Genomic DNA, 27,031 nt, shown 5'->3' on the forward strand with positions numbered 1-27,031 from the left:
GTTTTCTTCGTGTGACAAATGGTACAGCCTGTAGCAGAGCTATTATCAGTGCCTTGAAAGATTACAACATTAAGTTCGATAACATCCTGGGTTTGGTTTCAGATTCAACTCCATATATGACATGTTTTCAGGCCTACCTACCGGTACCTGTCTATCTATCTATCTATCTATCTACGCTTCAGAATGATGGTACCAAGTAAAAACCAGGAGGTGCATCTGGAAAATGTCTGTTTTCTTCGTGTGACAAATGGTACAGCCTGTAGCAGAGCTATTATCAGTGCCTTGAAAGATTACAACATTAAGTTCGATAACATCCTGGGTTTGGTTTCAGATTCAACTCCATATATGACATGTTTTCAGGCCTTAAGAACAATTATTGGAGACCATTTGTTACATTTTCAATGTTTTGCGCACAAAATAAACTTGATAGGAGATGTCATTTTGAAAGATATGTCAGAATTGAATACCTTTGTGTCAAGCTTAAGCTTGCTTTTTTGCACTTTAGAAAAATGAAAAGTACGTATTTAAATACCGGTAATTATCTTCGGGAAAAGTGGCCATATCTAGCTCCTGTTCTCTTTTCTATCCCAGTTATAACACGCTGGAATTCATGGTTCAAAGCGTTGTATATTTAGACAAATACTTCTTGGCTTTGAAAACTTCTTCCTATCACTTGAGGAAAAAATATTAAACAGTAGTTCTTCCTTCATTGAAGATATTTTGAAAGATGAAATTAGTTCTATGACGGTAGAGATTCAATGTAAATTTGTCAGTGAAGTGTCAGAGCAAATTAGTAAGTTAATAACATAACTTGAAGGATATAAGTACCCTTTTGCCCATAAATTATGGGATGAACTTAATTTATTAAATTTAGCATTAGGTATATATGCTACTGGGGGTTGCCATATGACACATACGAAATCTTAAAAGGTGTCTCCAATGAAAAAGCCAAGAAAACAATTACAAAAAAGTTTATTGTATGTATGAAAAGGTGTCAAGTAAAACTGTCTAATCATACGGACATGGTAGAAAATGAAACAAATATGCTTTTCCAAGCTCTCAATGAGCTCTTCAATCCAGGGGTGGCTGGTCAGAGTTGTGATGTAGGCATAAATCCTCAGAAAGTGCTAACTTACAAGTCAAAGATTTCTTATTTTAATAAGCTAGATACAGATAATTTGTTATGAATAATTTCACAAAAACCTTAGAGTAGCTATTGAAGATAAAGATAATTCAAAAGTAGACTGCTTTCAAATGTTACTAGCACTGAAACTGAAATTTCCATACTTTGTTGAAGCAGTTATTCAGCCCAATAGCAAAAGGTATTTTATGCTCGACCATGCCGAAATGTAGTAATTATACACCTGGTAGCAGTCCTTTAATGCATGTCATTAAAGTGCACCTATTCATTAAAGTTCAGGTTTTCGATTATTCTTGGATATGCAATCGAAAGACAACTAGCAAAACGTCATGCAGGCTGGAAATCCAATACTGTCGCAGAAGGTTATGTTCTGTTACTATAATAATTAGCGTTAATTGTAAATAATATTCAAATAAATTCAATTTCTCATCTCGTTTTTCAATGTCGAATTCAATTTCAAGGTTATATCAAGTTTAACGTTTATCTTACTAGATTATATCAAGGTTGTTGACATTCATTGCCCGGAAAAAATCAATACTTTCGCGTCTGCGCACATCTCACAATTTACGAGATTGCACAAGGTCAGTTCGCTCCCCAGTCACATAACCATAACATGAATACTTTCAAATTTCAAATTAGAAATATGGTCGAGCATAAAGAGTCGTATGAAACTTGCCTATAATGAAAATTAAGACGATCGTATGAAAATTATGAAACTCGCTTGCGCTCGTTTCATAAACAACCTCGCATCTTAATTACTATCATTATAGGCTCGTTGCATAATGTACTATTTGGGACCATTGCATGGATTTACATAAGAATCAATTATTTTCACTCTGGAGGTATGACAAAAAAATTTTTTTGTTCACTAGTGTAATAGTAGTAGTAGTAGTAGTAGTAGTAGTAGTAGTAGTAGTAGTAGTAGTAGTAGTAGTAGTAGTAGTAGTAGTAATAATAATAATAATAATAATAATAATAATAATAATAATAATGTATTATCATTATTACGGTATATTACTATCATATACTTACAAATGGCTTTTAGAGAACCCGGAGGTTCATTGCTGCCCTCACAATCATAAGCCTGCCATTGGTCCCCTGAGCAAGATTAATTAATCTAGTTCCTAGCATCATATTCTACCTTCTCCAACTCCATTTTAATATTATCCTCCCATCTATGTCTCAGCCTCCTCAAAGTTTTTTTCCCCCTCATTACTTATTTTATTATTATTATTATTATTATTATTATTATTATTAAATGACAGGTTATACAGCTAATGCTGTGCCAAATCTCCAAAGCCACCTATTAGTTCTGACCTCGATTCTTGAGTTCTCCCGAGCTATCCTCTTGTCATGTTCTTTTGGGTCTGCCTCTTCTCTTCTTTCCTGTTGATTTTCTTAGATGTAGTTGCTTTGACCATTTTGTCTCCTCCATTTATAATAGGTGACCAAACCATCGGAGTCGTTTTGTGATCAATCTCTGAGGTACAGCATCTATAGTGTTCATTCCTCTCCAGACTTCCTGATTTGTAATATTATGTTGTAATCTTGAAATTCTGGCACTTCTTATGTTTTTTTTTTTTTCAAATTCAAATTTATTTAAGCTTACAATTTATATTTGAAATGAATACATATGAATAGATACTGTACCAGAAATGAGCATATGCTCGTGCTCGGGTACAGTCCAGTAGTCTATTTAAATTTTACAGGAATCAAGTAATAATGCTGATGATAGAAATAATAGTGACAATAATAATAATAATAATAATAATAATAATAATAATAATAATAATAATAATAATAGAATAATCGTGACAGAAATGATACAAAGATTGTAATACAAAATAATTCATTAATAATAATAATAATAATAATAATAATAATAATAATAATAATAATAATAATAATAGTGATAAAACAAAAATATTTACAATAATAAAATAAATGCTAAGACGGATAAAATAAAATAATATGTAGGTAGTCGATTTCCATTTATATTAGTCTTTTTCTAAAATATGTATTTAAATTCCAAATCTCACATCCACAAGTTAAAATCTATTCTACTAATGCTTTTCCAATGTACTTCTTGGTACATTTCCAAATACTTTTCCCTAGTCCAAACAGGAAATAGTCCTTTTACTTTGTTCTATTCTAATTCTTTACTTCATATTTGCAAATTCCTTCTGATGCAGTAATCATAATTCCCAAATACTTAGATTGACTAACTTGCTTAATTTCTATTCCTTCGTCTAAAACCAAATTTTGTCTTCTGTTTGAGTTTACTGTGCGAAATATTCGCTTTTATCATAATTTACAGTTACCATGTGACCTTCTGACTTGTACCATTTTCGTAACCTCCATACCATAAATTCCAAATCAAAATGGCTTTGTGCCACCACTATTTAATCATCTGCAAAATTCAATGTGAATATATGCCTGTTATTAATTTCTGTATCCATACCTTGGCAAGTTCCTTTCCAATTTTTTTAGAACCTGCTCTAAATATACACTGAATAGCAAAAGTGAGATACTGAATCCTTGTCATAAACCTTTGTTTGTTAAAATTGGTTTTGAGAAATTGTTTGCATAACGAACATAGACTATGTTATAATAATAATAATAATAATAATAACAGTCATCATCATCTTTCCACGTATCAGTTCTTGAAGAACTGTTACTGTCTGAACAAAATATTACACTGATGTTCTCAAGCAACTTCTTCTTCAGATGACCCACGTGGGTGATATTGCATGATGGCTTTAGGGATCCGTGTTTTTTTAGTAGGTTATTTAACGACACTGTATCAACATCTCAGGTTATTTAGCATCTGAATGAAATGAAGGTGATAATGCCCGTGAAATGAGTCTGGGGTCCAGCACCGATAGTTACCCAGCATTTGCTCATATTGGGTTGAGGGAAAACCTGGAAAAAACCTCAACCAGGTAACTTGCTCCTACTGAGAACCGAACCCAGGCCACCTGGTTTCGTAGCCAGACCCGCTAGCCGTAATTCCACAGGTGTGGACACAGGATCCGTGTTCTATGCATCCTGTTAAGATAGTCCTGTCAATTTTTCTGGTAGTTCAAGACTGGTGTTACAGATTTAGCAGTATATAATTTCTTTTCCAATCCCACCTGGTGAAGCCAGTTCGTTGCATGAAGTGCATTTCACTAGTTGTTATCCTTCTCTCATACTTCCGCAGAGTCCATGCTTCACTGCTGTAAGGACAGATCTTACCAGTGTGTTACATAATTTTATGCGTGTATGTTTCTGTACTAAAGATGGTTTGAAGATTATTATACCCAAACATCTGTTGAAATTATTTATTTTTTTTTTCGAGGTGTCTAGTTTTTCCAAAAAAGTGAATTTATAGTCAAGGTACTTAAAAATATTCACTCTTTCTAAAATTGTGTTGTTTAAGCATATTTTGCTGGGTATTGAGTCTCTCCCACAAAAGGCCATAATCTTAGTTTTCTCGGAGGAGATTTCCATGGAATATTTTACTGCAATTGATGCTAGACTGAATAATGAGCGTTCTAATCATCTTCAGATGTGACAAGTAATACTAAGTCATCTGCAAACATCAGTGTGTCCAAATTTCAAGTCCTATTGATTGGTATACAGCCATGTCCGGTTTTCCTGAATTCTTTGATTATAAAATTCATGTAGACGATAAAGAGAAGTGGTGAAAGACCACAGTGTTGTCTCACACGAGTATCAATTTAGTTTCCAATCAGATAGTTTATTTGCAAAAATTAAATTCTATTTGTAGAGATTATATATACTGGAAATTATTTGATGATGATGATAATGATAATGATAATAATAATAATAATAATAATAATAATAATAATAATGAAGCCATGAATGGAATTCTATAAAACAAACATGTACGAGTTATGGTCTCTTTACCACAAATGAAAGGATAGTTCTCATCTTCCCTCTTGTGAAAGAATGTTTTCGGCTTTGATGTGTTGCTGTAGTACGAAATGGCCCTTCAAATATTATGGAACGTCACTGGTGTATTTGTACTCTTTAGTTACAAGATTTGACGTTGATGTATTTTTTTCTGCATATGGCATCTTCTAATAGTTGAGTGACTACACCCTGTGATTCGGACAGTTGCTTTTAGAGGTGTTGGATAAATCTCAGTATATTGATGAGGTAATGACTAATCTCTGAAATTGTGAATGAAAATCTTCTACTACATTGTTGGTATGCTGTCCACCATTTAGCACAAGTTCATTCACATTACATTTGTATAACACTTATTTCAAAGTTTGTGTATCTTGCAGGCAATAAGAGGGCTGATAAAAGTAGTGATTATGTAATCTGATGGTATATATGCACTCAAAATATGTGTTACATCTCTCTGCTGCTAGGTTCGTAGATTGATGATATAGATATTCTAATTTCAATATTCAAAATATACACTGTGTCCACAGAAATATTTCGTGATTATAAACTGCTATAATTTTGTAATTACGTGCATTACGAAATTCATACCAGTGCCATTAGAATGAACAGCTCAAAGAATTTCAGGGGATGTGTAATTTTATTGTAATTGTTAGCGGAAAACAATAGATGGTATCATAATAAAAAAAAAAAAAGACACTGTTCCCACTTTCACTTGTTATTTTGAGAGTGTTGGATAGAGGTAAATTGTGTTAAATGGTGTGAATGTTTACATTTCAACTCAGTGTGAATTCTGCAGCATTTAGTTATGGCGAACTTACAGGAAAGTAGATGGTGTGTATTGAAATACCATAGCACATGAAGTGTAATGAGAGTTCAGTGTGTCTTCAGACAGGTATTTCAACATGGGATACCTACTGACAAGACGATTCTGAGGTGGTACAGAGACTTGGTAAAACATGGATGTATATGTGATCATAGGAAAGACTATTCAGGGAAACGACCTGTTAATGAGGAAATTGTGGAACATTTGCGGGAAGCATTTATACATAGTCCCAAGAAGTCTATGCATAGAGCTAGCCTTCAGTTAAACATCCCTAAATCCACTTTGTTCAAGGTCCTACATATTCGATGAGGTTTTACCCCTACAAACTGCAATTAGTGCATAAATTGAAACCTGATGATCCTGCAAAAGATTTGCTTTCTGTGAACATTTATTGACACTAATGGAGGATGATGAAGACATGTCAGCAAAATTCATTTTTAGTGACGAGGCAACATTCCACATTAGTGGAAAAGTAAACACGCACAATGTTAGGATTTGGGGAAGCAAGAATCCACATTTCCATTTTCGAGGTTGAACGTGACTTTTCTAAGCTAAATATTTTTTCTGCTGTATCGAAACAGAAAGTGTTATGATCCAGTTTTCTTTCAAGAGAACACTGTCACCATTATGAATTATCTTGACATGGGTCATTCCATTGTAACGGGTGTTACATCCACAAAGCTAAAAAGAGAACACTTTCAATGCAGCCTTAATAGAATCAAAATTTATTTATTAAAACTATTTCCTCTACATTTTCTGAACATTTTGATATAATATAATCCTAAGTTTATTTTAACGAAATTGAATAACAAGTAAAAAAGATGGTGTAACGGGTGTTACAGGATTTAGACATGAACTTTTACATAGTTATTGAAAGGTGTAAAATTCTGTGAGTTTAATGCATACAAATTAACATCCTTTTATAAGGATATATATTAAACATTGACAAAATCAAATATGTTCTCAATTTTCCTTTCTGCTTAAAATATTTAATTTTTTTCAAGAAAAGCTTCTGTAACGGGTGTTACATGACTTGTAACGGGTGTTACACTGTGCAAATATTTCTACTTTACTGAAATGATTAATGACACTCTTCGTGTTTTCATTAAAACAATACTATTAAAATTTAATATAACGAAATTCCTGTGTAATAGCAATTCTATTTTATGTAAATAATTAAATTATCTTTTTTAAAATTCTCAGAGCACAATCTATTTATTAAATAGCCTAGATTGGAATAAATAGATTAATTATTGAGGAACATTCAAATTATGGTTGTTTTACAGATATTTCAGTGCATGTGTAATTAATTTTAAACATTTTTTTTTTCATTTACACTGTCACTGAATTCATAATACAGTCTGTTTTCTTAACACTTAACATCAGGTGACCAGTTGACTAAATTTTACAAAATAAATATCATTTTCATCAGCTTTGAAGATTTTTTGCTGTGCCCAGAAACTTTCAGGAACGTAATTTTAACGTCCTCTTCATTGTCAGCTTGGTTCTGGTATATTCCAATGTATTGGAACTTTTATTCACCCTTTGATGATCCGGGTTTCTTGTTTTCACTTAAAAACCCTACCAAAACAAACATGCCAGGCTTAATTTCAGATATATCAATACTGTACACTGACATGGGAATCACTTGTGTTTCACTTGTCAGTATCCCATCTTCAGAATCCCCAAAATTTGTGGAATCATCATCTTATGGTGCTAAAGAAAGTCCAGACTGGATACTTGTTCAGTGATAAATCACTACTTATTATGGCATAGGATTTCACTGTATCATTAGAACCCAAATGCAACCTGTTTTTTTCATGCGATTGTTTACAGGAGCCATTTCTGGAAAAAAACACAATCAAATGCATTAGATCGCGGTAGAGCAAACAAATATTTTATACAGAATGGACTCTAACTACTTAAACTACTTAAGAGAGAGTTAAAAGCTATTTTTTATTCTAATAGGTTACAGCACTCAAGTACAACATTTTGTAACTGGTATTACATGAATACTGTAACACCCGTTACTTAAAGAGTTGTAACACCCGTTACACCGTTTCTGGATAAAATAAATTAAATATTAATTTAAAAATGTTATGGTCTCAACAAGCAACCTTATAATCTCACTTTCACTACAGGATATTGTGAACAAATATTTCATAAGATCATAATTAAAACTTATTGCATATTTTGTGTAACGGGTGTTACATGCTACAGGAATTTTTATTGTGCTATAATTAATTACTGAATTTGATCTTACCTTGAATTGTAATATATGCTTGAACTTGGAAAGCTTCATACATTTTCCTCCAAAAGTGCAAGATCAACAACATGGTGTTTTATGACAACAGCAGGATCTTAAACTTAAGCGTGCGAAATAACATATTTACTATTCAAAGAACCTACCAACAAACATATTAAAAACTGCAAAAATATTCCATACAAGACAAATTTTCTTTAAGGGCAGTGTAATTCATACTTTTAACAGTTGATATATCAAAGCACCATACACTTTATTAATAAATGAAAAAATCACTCAGAGGCTCAGTTGGCATGGAATGACCCATATGCTCACTGAGTGGCTGCTTTCACAATTGGAAGAAGATGAAGCAACGAATTTATTTTCCAACAAGACAGAGCACCTCCTCACTGACATCTTGATGTTCATAATGTTCTGAACGAACAACTTGCAAGAAGATGGATTGGATGTGCCAGAAACCAATATGTCCTCTGCAAGTGGCCACCAAGGTCCCCTGACTTGACTGTCTGTGACTTTTTTTATGGGGTTACATAAAGACTCTTGTCTACATACCTCCACTACCTTAAAATCTGCAACTTCGTATCACTGCTGCCATTGAGTCCATTCCATTAGACATGTTGGAGCACGTGTGGCATGAGTGGGAATATCACCTTGATGTCTGCAACGTCACATGGGAGCCACATTGTCTGTGGGGTACTAAAAATATTTGACTTTTCCTTCCTAATGTAATTAGTTTAATTTAAATACGATTATCTACAGAGACATTATAATCACGTGATGTTTCTGTGGACACACTGTATAATAGTAAATTGCTTACTTAATTATATATTTTTACACAGAGTAATACTAATTATTGCTAAGACTGGTATTTACTTGAAATATACAATTATACCAGCTTTTTTTCCACCATCTATTTCAGGAATAAAGACATTACCAATAACAAAAGTTTTGTATAATGCATCACCCCATGCCTCATTTACTATTTCTTCTTGATGCATCATACCAACACTTCATGTTCAACAACAGTTTTTCAATGAGTAATTTCCTAAACATACAGACAGAATTTTAGACTGGTACTAGGCTTGTATATTGTTGTTAATAATGCTGAGTTCTTAGCAGCAGAGTCATTAATTCTCTTGCTCTCCAATATTTCTTGCACACAGTGAATTTAGAGGAAAGGCTGGACATAGCTGAAGATGATTCTGATACATTCCTTCCTGAAGATTGCGCAATGGACAAAATGGTAAAGAAATAATTACAATTTTGTTCAAGTGTTTTGACAAACAGTCATATCCAGTAAGTAATTGAAAGCATGCAAATACTCTTTTCTTTCCATGGATACTCAGGAATTATATTTTGTTGTAGATCGAGACACCCTCATCTTTTAATTGAAATTTCGTAGAAATGGTTTGTATAATGTACACTTGTATTGTCAATACATAGCAGTGCAGTACTCAGTTTGTTTGTGCTCGCATGTGTTAACATGCCTTGTAGAATATAAGGCATTTTGACACACTCTCATAGTTGCTCTGCTACATGGTGACAATACCCAGCAGAATGTTGGCCACAGGGTTATGTTAAACAAAAGATATGGAGAAGATACACAGAGACCCACAGTGTGAACCTCGGCAGGTCATTTCCCTGTCATGACACCTCTCCAAGATTGCTACCTGCAGATTGCAGCATGTATACATCCTACCTTCAACAACATGGCTCTACAGTAATCTCATATGAGAAACAGAAGGGCATGTTCTGATAAAATTGGATTCATAGAAGAAACTGGGCTCTAGCTCAACGAAGCTGGATGATGGAAAAGTGACACAATGTTTCAGTCTGTGATGAAACCAGAATACCACAAAAGGCCTGACACAAGGCACACTAGGGTGTGGAGGCAATCTGGATTCTACCATCAGTATAATAATGTACAGTAAGTCCATCCATTTCGTGGTTGATGTTCTGGGGTGGAATCATCATGGATTGCCAAACACCGAAAATTTCCATTGCTGGGAACATCACAGAGATTTTACAACCTGTTATGTATATGGGAATAACTATGGCAGATATTTTAATTTAAATGGATATCTTATTCTGCATACAATAGAATAACATCTTCTACATGAACTGGCCTGTTCAATTACCAGACATATATGGGAAGCTTATGAGGGAAATTTTTCAGCATTCACATCTACTTGACAGTCTTCAAGAAGTTACTGCAGCAGCCATATATGAGTAGGACCATTTGTCACAGATCTTAATGACCTTTAAAGAAGCATGCCACAAAGGCTAGAACTGAACAATACTCAATTCTGATTAGCGACTGTGTTGAAGAGGTTAGAGTAAAGAGAGAATGGGGTAGCAATTTGACAATGAAATGTTTTCATCTTTGCTGTTTCTTTTTTATAAAAATATTTCCTTTGACGTAAATATGATCCAACTTTTACTATGCAAAACTTTCATTGATGTGTTTATAAATATTTATGTTTGCTTTTTCTTGTACCTCACGTGATGAAGAAGAAATTCTTGAACCCTCCAAATGTCATAATTGTGATGTCAAGGGAAATCAAGGGATGATTGTGAAGGGAAATCAAAGGATATCAGATCTTAATCAAGATTAATCACTCACACGGATGGATTATGAACATTAGAGAACAAAAGTGAATGTACAGTCACACCAAAAAAGAATGAGACGCTGAAATATTCTAAGTTCCAGATATAAGCTACTATGCATGATCTGAGACTCAGAGCACAGATACACAAGATAATGCGTAACTGACTTATTTCAATTTACTCTACAGTATTTGGTTTGTTGTTGGAACTCATTCCAAAACTCACTTGAAAAACTGCAAAAAGAAATATGTAAACGTGTTGTAAATAATATATGAAAATCATACAGTAGGGAAACATCGAAATTTGGATTTTCATGATGAGATCGACATGCCATGCAGAAGAGAAACTTTCTGTCTTATCTCAATGGCTCAGATCCCTGAGGCTTCCGTGTGTCAAGCAGAAGGAGCAGATTCAAACCCTATACCCGTGATCACTTTTTTTTTTCTCCCTGAATAACGTTAAAAAGGAGTTTTACAAAGTCCTGGGATTATGCAGCCAAACATGAGCACTCAAAAAATTGATACCAGTACTAATGAAGCTTGGGGGACACTAATACTAATAACAGGAGGTTGTATAGAAAAAGTTAAATCTCTAGCTTAAAAAAATGTAGAAAATAGAAATTTCACCCATTTCACCCCTTAACTGCTCACTGACCCCTCAAAAGAACCACTCTTTAGTTTCGTCATCATCTTCCTCCATTTGAATTATGTGAAGATGTAATAAACTGTCAATGTTTAGCACCTCGAAGTTATAATACTGACAGGTAATTATTTTCTCTGAGGTGATAGTTCAATGTTAAAAATTTTTGTTAATTTTCTTCTGCTCATGGCTGAAGTTTTATATTATATTTAAAAAATGAAATCCTATTGATTTATTGTCCTCATATTTGCCCTTCCTTAGGTAACTCCAGTTATTGCTCACATGGATAACAATTTTCAGTTTAATTTCTATGTTTTAAAATAAATTTGATCATATTCAATCTTGCCCAAAATATGTTGATGAAAGCATTGGGAAGTAACTTAACAGGTTAATATTGTTACAAGCAGAAAAAAGCAGATTTTTTAAACATATAAATTATGATTTGATCTTACCATCAATTAATCTAGTTTTACATAAATTTATAACATCAGAAACACAAATTCCTACGAATTTCTGGTTCCTATGAATTTCCGGTTTTAAGATTTCCATGGGAAGATTTAACTGAGATACCAATAATGTTTAATGACATAAGATATGTTATTTATTAGATAATGGAATAATAAGGCAAGTGAGATATTAAATAATATTTCGCCAAACAATAATGAAAACCTATAAACTTTTACATTTATTTTGTAAAACATATTATTTATTACATTATATTACATATTATTTCTTAAACAGGCCATAATGTATGAGGCACGGCATTTCTGAAGTTCATATACACCAGTTTAGAACATTAACAAAACCACCTTATATACACGATTTTAACAAATGATAATAAAAATCTATATTTCTCATGATTCATAATTCCATGCACTTACAGCTGTGCAGTGTGTCCTGGAATGCATTATATGTACAAATAATACCATCTATATACATTTTAATCAACGTAAAGTGATTAGTCTACAAGTGTGAATGTGTGTATAGTAGGGACGGTCTTCTGTGCCAGTGTGCTTGGTTACTCACACAGCAGAGAGAGTTATACAAACACGTGACTTACCGTCTCAGCAGCGTGACATCATCATAATATGCAGTTGGATCTGCAATGTGCGAATAAATGCCGCAGCCTAGTCACAGTTCTCCAGTATCACTTATCACATCACATGTTATTATAAATACAAACTGATTATAAACATAAAATGATATCCATGGTTCAATTATGTGGGACTACGCACAGTAATAAAGAGAAACAGACGCAATCAATATACTGTATCTATTCATCAGACAAACTTTCGATCTAGATAATTATATCACCACCATTGTCATCGTGTTTTTCATTATCATTGCCATTGTCTTCATCGATGTTGCTTTTACTATTGCTGTCTCCGCCCGTAATTACGAATCTTTCAAGTACATTTTTTATAGTTCCTGCCTGTTCAATATACTGATCTTCGATTTTTTCGGCATGTTCATATATTTTTTTTCCATTTTTCTACACCGATATCATCAACCCGTTGTTGGAACAATTCCATCACTTCCTCTAATTTAAAAATTATATTTTGATAGGCTACCCATTGTTTGATGTCTTCCTATATCAGTTCTAATGAATTTAGCTTAGGTGAATACGGCAGCAATCTGAGTATACAGTGGGTTCGAAGTGCAAGAAACTGCATCTAGAGGGCTGGGTTCGACATGCAAGGAACCGCATCTGGATGGCAGGGTTCAAAGTGCAGGAAACCGTGTCTGGAAGGCTTGGGTTCGATGTGTAGTGAACTATATCTGGAAGGCTTGGGTTCAATGTGTAGTGAACTGTATCTGGAAGGCTTGGGTTCGACGTATAGTGAACTTGAGTGAGTGAGTGAGTGAGAAGAACTAGCCAAGGCAAACGAACTGTGAACTGACAGTTTTGTTCTGCACATAGTGCTTGTGAACATTATTAGAAATTAGGAGTACATTGTTGTTCTTCTCAATAATACCCACGTATTGTCATTGTCGCTGTGTGAAGTACAATAACGACTACTGTGTTTCTGTGTTGAGTGGAATACACATTGTTGACGGGTGTGTGGTTAAAGGTAGAAATAAAAGTCACATTGTTGTATAAAAGTTACAATATGAAATGGCCTACGCCCCAAATGAGTTTGACACACCTGGTCTAGATTCTCTGAATTGTACCAAAGCAGGCAGAAGTGTTGGATAGGGAGTGAAATGGAATTTACCAGAGGGGGGCACTATGGTCCAGCGCTGCGACTTATTACGATCTATTATGCTAACCCTCAAGCTAGGTGCATTCCCAAACCCACATTGGCTGACTATACTAAGGTTCGCTGCATACTGGTTTCGAGGTGCCAACCCACCCCCCAACTGTCCCTAGGCCAGCCCCCTCTGTGCATCGCCAGCTGGCGATTGGGGAATGCTATGGAATGATGTATGGGGAAAAATGGGAGAACTCCAGAAAAACCTGCGACTTTATCCGCCACAAGTGTTAAATCCCAGACCTGATTGGGACTCGAACCCGGCTGCTGCATGACAGGCAGGAGGTCTGACCACTCAGCCACCACAGGTTTCATAGGGAGGGGAAGTTACTTCGAAAGGAGAATGTGTGTAAAGTGCCAATACTATGTCATTAGAGTTTACAGTACTCACAGTACACAAAATAATTAACTTTGCCACGCACAATGAGTAGTCAAAAACTGAATATAAATTAAATATAAAAATAGAAAAGCATTACAAAATTGAACATAGTTACTTTTTACAGTTACTGTGGTTTTAACAGTCATACACCAGTCTCAATCATTGCTGTGTTTTAACTACATACAGATTTATCTTCTTATCCTCTCTCAAATTAGTATAAAATATACTCCTCTGTCAAATTAGTATAAAATAGACTATTTACATTAAACAGATAAGGATGATGACTTCATTGTTAAATCCAGAGCGCACGCTGCATGCACGCGCACACGCACACACACACACACACTAAACAGATTTCTGAAGAACAGTGAAAAAAAGGAACTATCAATTATTATCAGTAAAATATATTCATGCGAAAATATGAATATATAACAGGATTTTGGTTTATTGGCCTGTTCCAATCTCTATATACTGTATAATCAAAACTCGATCTTCCATATGGGTTGCAAGGAGTACTGAAGTGCATTCCACAACCTCTCCTACTCAAATCCTATCCTCATCTTCTCATGGTGAAATCTGTTTTTTAACAAATGAGGCTCTGGGGACTGAGTCACAGCAGTATAACTTTTCCATCAAAATGGAGGAAACGCCATTTCAGCATGCTGACCTACCATGCATAAGCATCCCCTAAATGGCAAAGAGGGGATATGATCAGTGGAACTGTCTGATAATCCACTCAATATGGACTCACTAAATAATCAAACAGTTTGTGGGTTGCATGTAGGCGATATAACTGCCATAACATAAAAATATGGTGTCTGCATTAAAATGGTTAATATACTATTTGCTACATTACTCTCTCCTATATTGCAAAGCAAGAGAGTTAATGGCTTTATTTCCAAGAACTCAGCATTGTACAGATCTCGCATTTTATATCTGCTGGTCAGTGTCATTAAATTTCAAGTGGCTTATCTTACAACAAGGGCGTCAGCATATTGGAAAGCATTACAACTTGCCTCCCATCTCCTTGCTTCCTCACAGCAAGTGAGACATTGCACAGAGTCAGATATATAAGAGTAATATGAGATCTGTACTAACAGCCAAGTAGGAACGCGGGTAGTCAGAAGTGCGCCATAGAACGAAATAATCACGTGCTTCTAAGACCCAGTGTTGCCAAGTTGGTGATTTTTTCACCAGATCTGGTGTTTCTGGGAAGCCATTTGGTGCCAAAAAGTGTCATTTAGCGACATGTCGAAATTCTAGTGATTTTAAAGTAAGTCTGCTTGTTTAATATTTGACTTATTTTATTTTTTCATTTAATTAACCTTACATCTTAATTGATTGGGAAAAGTTTGGCACCACTTAGCATTTCAAAATAATGTCTAATGTTCCCACATGGAGATTTCCCTCCCTACCATCACTCTATCAACCATAGACAAGTAAATAGAATCAACTCGGAGAACAGGAATTACGAGGTCATGAGCATAAGGAAATGGAAATTATTAGAGGAATGAAGAAGTAAAGAAGTCAGTGCATTGTTATTCTGTTTCATTAGGAGTTTGCTTTGTTAATCAGTTGCCGAAACTACACAATGGCCTTTTTAAACTTTTATGGTACTTCATAAAGAAGTTCAGTGTTACTGTTTGTGTAAATCCGTACATGCTTGTTTTCTCAACTCTTCGAAACTTAAATGCCGATGTTGAACGCGCGTTCAGTGTACTGAATTTGACCAAATCTAATTTGCAAAATAGAATAAAAATTGAAACATTTCATGTTATTATGTGTATTAAATTCGGCTTGAAAAGAATCAACAAATGCTGCCATAGCTACAGTTTGCCAGAAGATGCAGTTAAACAAACTGGTACCCTTTCAGTCATATATGCTCACAGTGACAACTTGAGAGGATGATGATGATGCTGTATGCCTTAATATAGGATTATAATTTATGAATAATGGGACTATCTTTTATTTGCATATCAACACAAATGCTTCCATATAAGTAAAATTAATAAAATGTATATTTTGGTGATTTTTTAAATATTATTTGGTGACATTTAATTTGACGAGTTGGCAACACTTCTAAGAACCCAACAGACTCATTCGTGCTTGTTCTGTTCAGAGTTGCCAGATTGGGCTACTTAAAATTTGAATTGGCTATTGACTTTTACCATTGGGCTACTCAAAAATTTTCGGAGCTATTTTTGGGCTATTTTTTTTTTCTGATTTGAATTTGTGGAAAAATAATAATAAGTATAATAATAGTTTCCCCTCTGTGAAAAAAAAAAAAATGTTACAATGTACGTCCAGCCTTATTTCACCACCAGCTTAACTGCGAGAAACGAAGTATCTATGCGAACAATAACATATGACCAAGCCAATGTACGGGGATTTACTCATTTCGCCATCACCAATATCAGCAGAAATGCAGTGGCACAGTGCAGCCAGCAGGCAGATAATAATCAGTTGCTTTTTTTTTCCTTCACTTCAAGCGTTCGTATTTTTGTGAATACTGATGTAGTTTAATACAGTAATCTTAAATTAGAAACTGGCATCTGTTGTAAAAGTGATATACAGTTTTTAAGTTATATTAGTGAAATGCTTTTTGAGATTTTTTGTAATTATAATGTAGGCTAATTATTTCATTCTGAGTCCGATAGTGGATACACAGAAACATTTTCAAATTGTGATAGTGAATAACTTTTTATACATTTATTTTGTTTTGTAATCATACTGAAAATGGGAAAGTGGGAGAAGTATATCAAAATGTTTAACAGAAAATGGTTAAATGATACTTAATTCTCAAACTGGCTTCAGGAACTGAAAGACAGACAGCAACAAAGCATATTGTAAGTTCAAATTAGGGCTCATAAGGGAGACTTGAAAAAAACATTCTGATTCGGTTAAATGAAGAAATCTGCTGCAATTGCTATACAACCAAAATTAAGTTTTATGGTTTTTAAGAAAGAAACAGTGACACACTTTGAATTAAAACTAGCAGTTTTTGTAGCATGCCGCACATCTATTTACTATGTAGATCATTTAAGTGAACTTTTAAAGAATGATTCACCACCACAATCGTCATCTTCACCTGCTAGCCAAAATATAAGACTCCACAGAATGATGTGTAGTGCTTTAATTACTAAAGTTATTTCACCCAGTTTGTTAAAAGAGCAAGTAAGTGGCTTAAGTAATGCTTCATTCTCCTTAATATTTCATGAATCGACAGACACTGCATGTGTGAAAAACCTTTGTGTTTGCTGCCGTTATTGCAATGACCAAAAGAACAAAATTGTGTTGCAGTTTTTGGGACTGCTTAATGTTACAAGTACAACCATTGAAGTACTTTACCAGCACATTAAAGATTTTTTTCGGGAAGACTTAGCGTTAATCTGTTTAACTGTTTTGCAATAGCAACTGACGGTGCTTCAAATCTTTGTAAACCAAAACATTCTTTGTTTACATTAATGAAAAATGACATCCCTGGACTTATACTTGTTAAATGTATGTGTCACTCTGTTCACTTTGTTTGCTCACACACATCGGAAGAATTACTCTCTAATATAGACTATATGTTAGAGAAGCCTACAACTGGTTTCATCAATCTGCTCTGAGATGAGAATCGTACATGGACTTGTATAAACTCATTTATGATGGTCAGAATCCCTTGCAAATAATCCCATTGTCATGTACTCGTTGGTTGGCAAGAAGTAATTGTGTAAAGAGAATTTTAGAATAATGTGATGCTCTGAAACAGCATTTTGATTTGGCTTCTTCAGCCTGTGATAAATATGTTTCCAGGGAGCTTTGTTCTATGTACTTTGATGCATGTAATGAAATTTACCTAACATTCTTGTCACCCATTCTCAGTGAATATGAAAGAATTAATCTACTCTTTCAAAGAGAAAATGTAGAACCACTATGTTGTATTAGGTGAACTGGAAAAATTTGCACTTCCAATGCTTAGAAGGATCTTATTTCCTCAAAATATAAGAAGTGATGTGAATTTAGAATTTGTATCTATTTATTTTCTTCTGGAGAGAGTAGATTTCGGTTATGAATTTCCCTTGCTTATGAAATCTAAACTAAAGGAAAAAGTAATTTCAGAAGAAATAGCTCTTGGGATAAAACAAAGGTGTCGTCAATTTCTAAAACGAGCATCCAAAGACTTCTTGCAAGAATACCTAGTAATGTTGATGTTTTAAAGAAAGTGAGGAACTTCAGTCCCGCTATATGCTTGAGTCAAACTTGTCTCAATTTTTCGGAACTCCCTCTAGAAATCATACATGACAAATCTGAGATAAGCCAAATAGAAAACCAATGGAGACAAGTTTAACTATGAGTCTAGGTGGAAGTGCAAGATCTGGATTTTTGGCTTTGAACAAATTAATTCTTGTTGGGACTTTCACAAACACTTTTTTGCCATCTGAAATGAATTTATCCACATCAGAATATAAGGTACTCACATACTCTGTGTAAACCATATATTATACAAGTTGTGTGTATTATGTTTGGGAAGCTTACAAAAAGGCTTTCTGCTGTATGGAGTAGCATCCATAAATAAGAGTAAAACATTATCAAATTTGATCTCATTCGACCACAACTGCAGACATTCATTGAATAAGCGGGCCATCATTACATGATTCGGTGCTGATATTTTTCTACATGCCACCACTTGGAAACTATGTCATTATTTTCTAGCACACCTACTTCAACATTTCCCAACTTTCTTACCACTTCGTCCATACTTATGCATATTCTTTTATTTTCACATTCTGCTCTAATCTTTCCTAGCATTGCTTCTTAACACACAAGGACATAGATTTTTCTTAATGTTGATTCTTTTGATGTTTCGAAATTTGTGTATTTTGTAAGAAACTTTCTAAGCTTTGGACTTTTCAATTTATATAAACGAATATCATATCAAAGAAAAGCTCTGCATGCGTAATATTCAGAACTATTTGAAAATGGGGTATGTGAAGAGGAAGTTGCTTCACCTAAACGAACTTGTCTAGAGATTGCAAGTGAAGTACCATTCTATGTTCATTACCTGCTAATGCTGGAAGTCTTGATACCACTCATCCGCATTTACAGATTTTTCACATTTTTGACAGAATAGAACTTTTCTGCCACTTGTAAAAATTTGCATTAAATTCAACAACATATTGGGTGACGTGAATAGAGTTGAGTCTGAGCTCAAACCTCGCAATTTTGGAGTTCTGCTCAGTTTGGAGTGAATAAAAATGTTATCGGATATCTTGAGTCTACTTCGCATGAATAAAGTATAACCCTAGATCATATATAAAACAGATTGACCAAGCTTATATTAAATTTAGACGCAACTGGAAAATAACGGACGCTATGCGTCGCTAGTGTCGAGAAATGAGCTTGCAATAACCAACACTAGATGGCAGAGTCCTGGTAACTCCATAGAGTAATACTTTCTTCTGCGAATTCCTTTCTCATTGTGGTTATAACATGATTTTCCTTCCACTCACTAGATTGCAGCACACAAAAATTAGTACGAATGCCTGTTTTATCCAAATTTTCAACACACATACATGATATTTTGGTACATGCTGATATAATCGGTTGTTTATGTCCAATAGATAATCTTTCGTCATTTGACGTACGGAATCTAATTGTTTTATTTTCCTACTTTGTCATTTATTTAGCCCTAGAATCCTCGTATGATCTCCAGTCATTTATCAATATAACAGTCAAATAAAATTACGAAGCCTCCCTCTGGGGGTTCTTCTTTTTACCGCGAGATATTACCACGCTGCAAAATGTGCTCTAAATGCACGTTTTACACACCAGCAGATTTACAATACCTTGTGTGGGTTCTCTGCTGATAGGTAGTGTTAATTGTTTGTAGTAAATAGTCTTTCCTTAATTCTTGTGTTAAATTTCATTATTTTTCTAGATACTTTCATATCCGTTCTCGTAAAAACCCTCGTATTGATTTCGATCTTTAATCTATATATTCCGCTCTCTACAAACCATCGGTAGTGGTTCTTTCTTGGACGTGAAAGGAGCAAGACGTGTCCTGAGGTCTTCTGATTGGCGCACCAGCGAAAGCAGCTACAGCGGACAACTAACCAGATTCCTCAGTGCTCGAGGCGCCGAGCATCGTACTTCTGTCGGCCAGGCGGCGGACACCTACGTAATCGGCACTTCTTAAAGAGCAGCCTATTGGTTCCATTGCCGCACCGGCGCTCAGCGCGAAGAAAGCCGCGCAGCCTACGGAGGGCTGTGCGCACTAACTTCCCTAGGCCAGGCGAATCCCGGTCGGGGATTGGGTCCTCTCTCGAGGAGACCCCTAGCCGTCCTCGGCCCCTAGGCAGGCTTCCTGCTAGGGAGAGACTCCGTGCCGGAGTGACTGCCCAAAGGCAGGGCCTTCGGGCTAATTTGCTTTCCGCCCTCCACTCTTCTACTATTGCCCGGCCCTTCTGAGGGCTACGCAAATTTTCGTCCGGCCCTTATCAGGGCCAACGAAATTAGCGAACCAAACCGACGGTCCCCGGCGGGCTCCGCAACGCTTGCTGCGATCGGCTAACCGGGCTAGGCTTCGGCGATCGGTCGGGCGTAACTGCTGGGCTTCCACCCTTAGTGGGAAAGGGGCCTAGCAGGTTCTTGCACTGCGGACAGAGTGCCGCTTAGGTCTCCCCCCCCTGACAGGATCGAATCTGTAATTCGAATGGCTCCAGTTAAGAGCAACAAGGCCACGAGCCATCCTACTGCAGGTGGCGTAAAGCGGTTGCTAGTTTGCACTAGCCAGACAGGGCCCACCTCCTACTTGCGCGTGTCGCGTCCCGCGCAGATTACTCCTCCGCCCAGACGTCGGAACCTGCGATCGGCTGGTCCTGTACGGACGCCGCCTGTCCCGGTCCCCGTTGCGGAGATCCTTGAGCTTCGTCCCCCTACCACCATCCCAGTCCCTTCAGGACTCCCGAGAAAGCCCACCCCTCCCAAGGTCACTGAGGTGACACATATTGACTTGCCCGGTCCTAGCGGACTGAATAGCCGTGGTGTTACGGTCTTGGCTGATGAAGTGCCGCCGATTCCATCTGGGTCCGGCGCACTTCAGGTCATTAAGGCCAAAAAGAAGAAGAAGGGCTCAGCTAAGACTGAGCAGGGCGGCATTCCTTCCTCTAGTGAGCTCACCAAGGAAGAGAGATCTGCTCTCTCTACCTTGGAGCAATTGGAGGCGGCGACTCTTCAAGTCGTGACCGAGGAGGCAGCACCCCCCGCCGAACCTGAGGCCCCACAGGAGACGGCTGCTGCCCCTGAGGTAGATGAGGCAGTTCCCCGCCCCCCTTCCCCAGCTCGTACTCACGTGTCGGAGAGTGAGGACGAGGAAGATGATGTTGAGACTGCCCTCACTAGGCGACGTGGTGATATCCCACCCGTTATTATTACGCCAGCCTTCACTGGCTCGCTGGGCCGACTGAACTTAGAGTTCAAGGCCGAATACGAACCGTTGGGCTTATGCTCGTACAGGGCGCGCGGCGGGACGGCCGTGAAAACTGTTTGCGAAAGGGACTACGCAAATCTTTGCAGGTTCCTGACCGAACGGGGAGTAGCGTACAACTTGTTGCGCCCCAAGAACGACAAGCCTCTGCGATTCGTTCTAAGAGGAATAGATATTCACACAGATGAGGAGGACATCCAGGGCGACCTGGAATTCCAAAGCATAATCGTCCGGCGAGTGACGAGGATGCACTCATCAAGGACAAAGGCCAAACTCCCAATGGTCATTGTCGATGTGGAGAATTCCCCCGAAACCCGGGATAGAATGAGAGCCTTGCGTCAGTGCTGCCTGATGAGGGTAACAGTTGAGGACTACGTCCCCAGCAAGCGCCCGCCTCAGTGCAGCAACTGCCAGTGGTACTACCACACGCAGGCTAGCTGCAAAGCGCAGCCTATGTGTCGAGCTTGTGCACGCCCCCATAAGACTAAAGATTGTCGCAAGCCGCACGATGTCCCCGCTACATGCGCACTCTGTACTGGCGCTCACACCGCCAATTACGGAGGGTGTCCCGTAGTACTACAGGTTAGAGATGCCACGGAAGGAACGAGCAGGGCTGCCCGACGGAGGAGGGCAGAGCTCGAGGAACAGCGGACGCTCCAATACGAGTGGCTCCGGCAGCAGCGTGTGGAGCGAGCTGCGAGGCAGCATCAGCTGTTCCGAGAACAGCAGCCGCAGCCACAGGCTCGCGCCCCTGTGCAGGGGCCCCGTGCGGAGCGACGCACGGAACTCGGGCCGTCCGCCAACAGCAGCAGGCGACCATCCCTTCGCTTTTGGAAGTGCCCGTTGCCGCGCCTCTGTGGTCCACCGTGGCAGCGACAGCCCCCCAAACTGCTGCCAATAATGTAGGACCCCTTTCTCAGCGCCCTAAGCGCAACAGGGGCAGCAGAAAAGCCACCAAGGCTACCACGGTAGAGTCCATCTCCGCCCCTGTCCCACCGGCCCAGCAGGAAGCTATTGCAAGCACCTCGAAAGGCCCGACCGGTCAAGGCGCGACCTTGGACCAAGTTCAGCACTTTGCCGAGGCGTTGCAATTAGCAAACCCTAACCTCCCGCTCGCCCCAATCCTAGAAGGATTAACTAGAGTGATAGTTCTCCTTATGGAGAATCCTATGTCTGCCCTCCCGGAGATATTTAAGCTCCTAACCTCCCTCGTTTCTCTCAATGGCCAGACGAAGTGACGGAGTTGCTAGGATGTGTATATGGAACGCCAGGGGCCTTAGACATGATAGACATGAGTTCAGGGCTTTCCTAGACGCTAATAATATAGACGTAGCATTTATAACAGAAACGTTCCTGACACCCCAAGTAAATTTCAGATGCGCGGGGTTTAAAGTCTATAGACAAGATAGAGCGGGTAGAAGAGGCGGAGGTGTAGCGGTGTTCGTTCGTTCTACGATCGCGCACTGTGAGTATCTCCTTCCCCAGCTAGCGGCATTAGAGGCAGTGGCTATTAGAGCCTACATAGGCAGACTCCCCTTTCTGCTTATGGCTGCCTACAGTCCTCTGGGCATACTAGATGGACGCGATTTAGATATAGTGACAAGTCTATCCGATAGATTCGTAGTCGCCGGCGACCTCAATGCGAAGCACGCTAGCTGGAACTGTCAACGCCCCAATCGGCAGGGCGATAGGCTTTTTCTTAATTCTACAGGAAACGGATACGTCGTGATGGCCCCTAGGGAACCCACACACGTACCGGATGCTGCAAATCAACTGCCTGACATATTAGACATCGCTCTGGTGAAAGGTCTCACAACTAGAGCGAGACTAACAACCCTGGATGATCTTCCGTCCGACCACCTACCGGTGATAATGGAGATCATGCACCCAGTCGAACTCTCCCCAACAGCTGAGAAATTCAACTACAAGGCGGCAGACTGGGTGTTCTTTCAAGACCAGGTAGCCGCTACGCTTCCACCACTCCCCCCTGAAGTCACTTCGGCAGGGATAGATAGGTCAGTTAGCGACCTGACGGAGTGCATAAAGAAGGCAATGGTTGCTGCAATACCGAAACGGTCTTCACAACCGGGACGGATGCAGCTCCCAGCCTATATTAGAGACCTAAAGATCGCCCGCAATAGAGCAAGAACATTGTGGAAGCGTACTAGGTTAGATCAACATAGAATAGAAATGAACCGCTTGCGCAGGCGGATCAGTGAGGCGGTCCACGAAACGGTCGTGGATGCTTGGAAATCCAAGGTTGAGACGATGGACAGCAGAAACATGTCAGATGTCTGGCGTGTATCTCGAGCTCTGTCCAATCCGTCTCAATCTATTCACCCATTAGTAGTCGGTCCAGATGTCACGGCCTTTACTCCTGAGGAGAAGGCTACCGCACTGGCAGACGATCTAGAGACCACTTTTCAACCCGTGGAACAAAATTTAAACTTGCCCCATATCAGAGCTGTTGAGGAATCGGTTCGAGACCTCCTTAGCAGGGAGCCGGAAAATGGGATACGACCTACGAACGCCCACGAGGTCGCCCATTTCATTCGTCGCCTCGGCCCTCATAAGGCCGCAGGAGCCGACGGTATCCAAGGAATTATATTGCAGCATCTCCCAAGGTCAGCTATGAAGCGCATAGCAGAGATAATTAATAACATCTTGGCTTCCGGTCACTATCCCATTCCCTGGAAAGAAGCTCACGTAGTTCTCTTTCCAAAGCCCGGAAAGGATAAGACGAATCCAAGCAACTATAGGCCTATTAGTCTCCTCAGTTGTCTCAGCAAACTGGCGGAGCGGGTCATACATAGACGCCTCACTGAAGTAGTATTGCCCCAAATCAGGAACGAGCAATTCGGTTTTCACCCTGGTCGTTCCACTACACTCCAGGCACTCCGCATGACGGAGGACATTACCTGGGCTATGAGCACGAAGCGTGTAGTAGCTGCAGCTTACCTGGACATCGAGCGAGCATTCGACAAGGTTTGGCATGAGGGACTCCTCGTTAAGTTACTGGGCATGGGAGTCCCAGATGGAATGATACGCCTCATTTCTAACTACCTCCGAGGCAGTACATTCAAAACCCGTGTAGGCACTAGTTTCTCCACCCCCCGTGAAATTCACGCAGGAGTCCCACAGGGTTCCATTATCGGGCCCATACTTTTCAATATATTCATTAATGACCTCCCGTTTCGCTATATCCACGGCAGAAGTAGTCATCTGTATATCTATGCAGACGACACTGCCCTCTTCGCGATAGCAAAACCTATAGATTAGCGTCCCGTAGATTACAGTCGATCTTAGATCACCTCCAGCCGTGGTTCCACGACTGGAGAATCAAGGTCAATGTAGAGAAATGTCAGGCCATACTCTTTTCACTAAGAGCGAGGCTCGAAGACATACCACCACCACCCACACTTTTCGGACGAGAAATGCCGTGGATGAACCAAATTAAATATTTAGGGATCATTATGGACTCTCATCTCAACTTCCGAGATCACATCCAATCCCTTCTTCGTAAGGCCAACGGGCTGATAGTTAGACACTACCCCATTCTGGCGGCCTTAACTCCTGACAACCTGAGGGTAGGACTTACCATGTATAAGGCCCTCATTCGCTCTGTCATTACCTATGCCGCACCCGCATGGGGGTTTGCGGCAGTGTCCCATCTCTGTAAACTCCAAGTTGTCCAAAACCAGGTGATTCGACTCATTACCCATCTCCCCCGAGTCGCCTCGAGAAGAAAGTTCCATGATGAACTAGAGTTGCCAACCATAGACGAGTTCATTGCTCGACTGGCTAGGAACCTGTATGCGGAAGCTCGTGCTAACCCCAACCCGTTCATATCTGGCCTCGGCCAGTATGATCCTAGGTTACGGCGTAGACACCAGACAGGTCCATTAGCTATACTATTGAGACAGGAGGACAGGGAGGCTGGCGTTACTCCCAGGTTTTGGTAGCCACGACTCAACTCCATGAGACTCCTTGGATAGTGCAACCGCTGTAAAATGACCTTGTCTTAACTGGGCTAAACAAAATCCCTCCATAACATTATCTACTTTTGTTGATCGATGGAAATCTAATATAGCCAATTGGCTAGTATATATCCATCGATTCATAGAGTCATTCAACCTAAGAGCCAACTGGCTAGTCTCTGATATTGAGACAACTCATCCTGCCTAAGGTTTTTCCGTGGTTTTCCTAAGGCGCTAAGACAAATGTCGGGATGAGCCCTAAAAGAAATGGGCCACGGACCTGCACTCATATCCCCATGAATCTCCCTAATTAACAATTACATCTCTCCCCCCTCTTCGCAATTGAGCCATCATATAGCCAAATGGCTGGTCTCGAAATTGAGACAAATCAACAAGGCTCATGACCTCCTACATAATAGCCAAATTGGCTAGTCTCTTATATGAGACAACTCATCCTGCCTAAGGTATTCCGTGGTTTTCCTCAGGCGTAAGATAAATGTCGGGATGAGCCCTATAAGAAATGGGCCACGGACCTATATGCCCTTCCCCATATATATTCCACCTTTATTATAAATTATGTATGCCCTAGTTCAGATAATATTAATAGTCTATTAAACATACGAGGTCACTCAATAAGTCGCAAATTGAAAGGACAGGGACCTCTCAAATTGCAGCTTAGATTTCACGGCGCTTCTTCCGACCGCCTTCACCTGCTTTGTCATCGAACAACAGATGACGGCGTCTTGCCATCCTAACGGCAAACACCAGCCAACTCCTCCTCGCCCCGTTCCGTGATCAATTGATCAATCTCAGCCCCCCTCGCGTATGTGGTACCTAAGAGGTTACGTCCAATTTCGGCTTCCCCTTCAAAATTATCTAGAACTCCTTCAGGGGAGCAGCATAACCCGGAGTGAGACTAGTGGCCAACAGGCTTGGAGCTCACATATCTAGTTTTGTACAGCCCCCAACCCCTTGCAAGGACGCGTTTTGCGTACCTTTTAAATTTTCCTCCCAATTCTCCTTCGATTTTTCGATTTCGACCATCGGTAGTCAGTCAAATAGAATAACTGTTTATAACGACTCCAACGAGTAGGAAACCTCAATCCCTTCTGATCCCCTCTCCTATTTTGAGAATTCATTTCTTAACATCCTCAAATTTCCTTTATATGAGTAGTTAAATTGTATAAAGAACTTGAAATGTGAATACGAATAATGTCTCAGTGAGTTGTTCGAAAGTGTCTGTGTAATAAATTATACATTCAGAATGCTCTTCTGGGATTATGAACTTCAAGTGTTAGTAGGTTTATTGTCTCAAAGAGAATTGTTCGGAAGTCTCCGTGAAACAAACTATTCATTCAGAATGTTCAATAAGAACTTCAAGTGTTAGAATTGTCTCAAAGTGAGTTGTTCGAAAGTGTCTGTGTAATAAACCATATGTTCAGAATGCCCTGCTGTGATTATGAACTTCAAATATTAGTACTATCTCAAAGACAGTTAGTTGTTCAGAAGTCTCTGTGTAACAAACCATTCGGAATTCTCAATAATAACTTCAGGTGTTAGC

At 38.8% G+C, this 27,031-nt stretch overlaps 1 long non-coding RNA gene across 1 annotated transcript in view; it reads right to left on the reverse strand.

Annotated features, from left to right (window-relative positions):
- LOC138715387 (uncharacterized) overlaps positions 1-20,021 on the reverse strand; it is a 37,064-nt gene extending 17,043 nt beyond the window's left edge. Inside the window, exon 1 of the long non-coding RNA XR_011336272.1 lies at positions 19,070-20,021. This is a non-coding gene — a long non-coding RNA (uncharacterized lncRNA). The remainder of the gene's footprint in view (positions 1-19,069) is intronic.
- Positions 20,022-27,031: the final 7,010 nt, after the last annotated feature.

This window comes from Periplaneta americana, chromosome 15 (assembly GCF_040183065.1).
Source record: "Periplaneta americana isolate PAMFEO1 chromosome 15, P.americana_PAMFEO1_priV1, whole genome shotgun sequence".
NCBI classification, from domain to species: Eukaryota; Metazoa; Arthropoda; class Insecta; order Blattodea; family Blattidae; genus Periplaneta; species Periplaneta americana.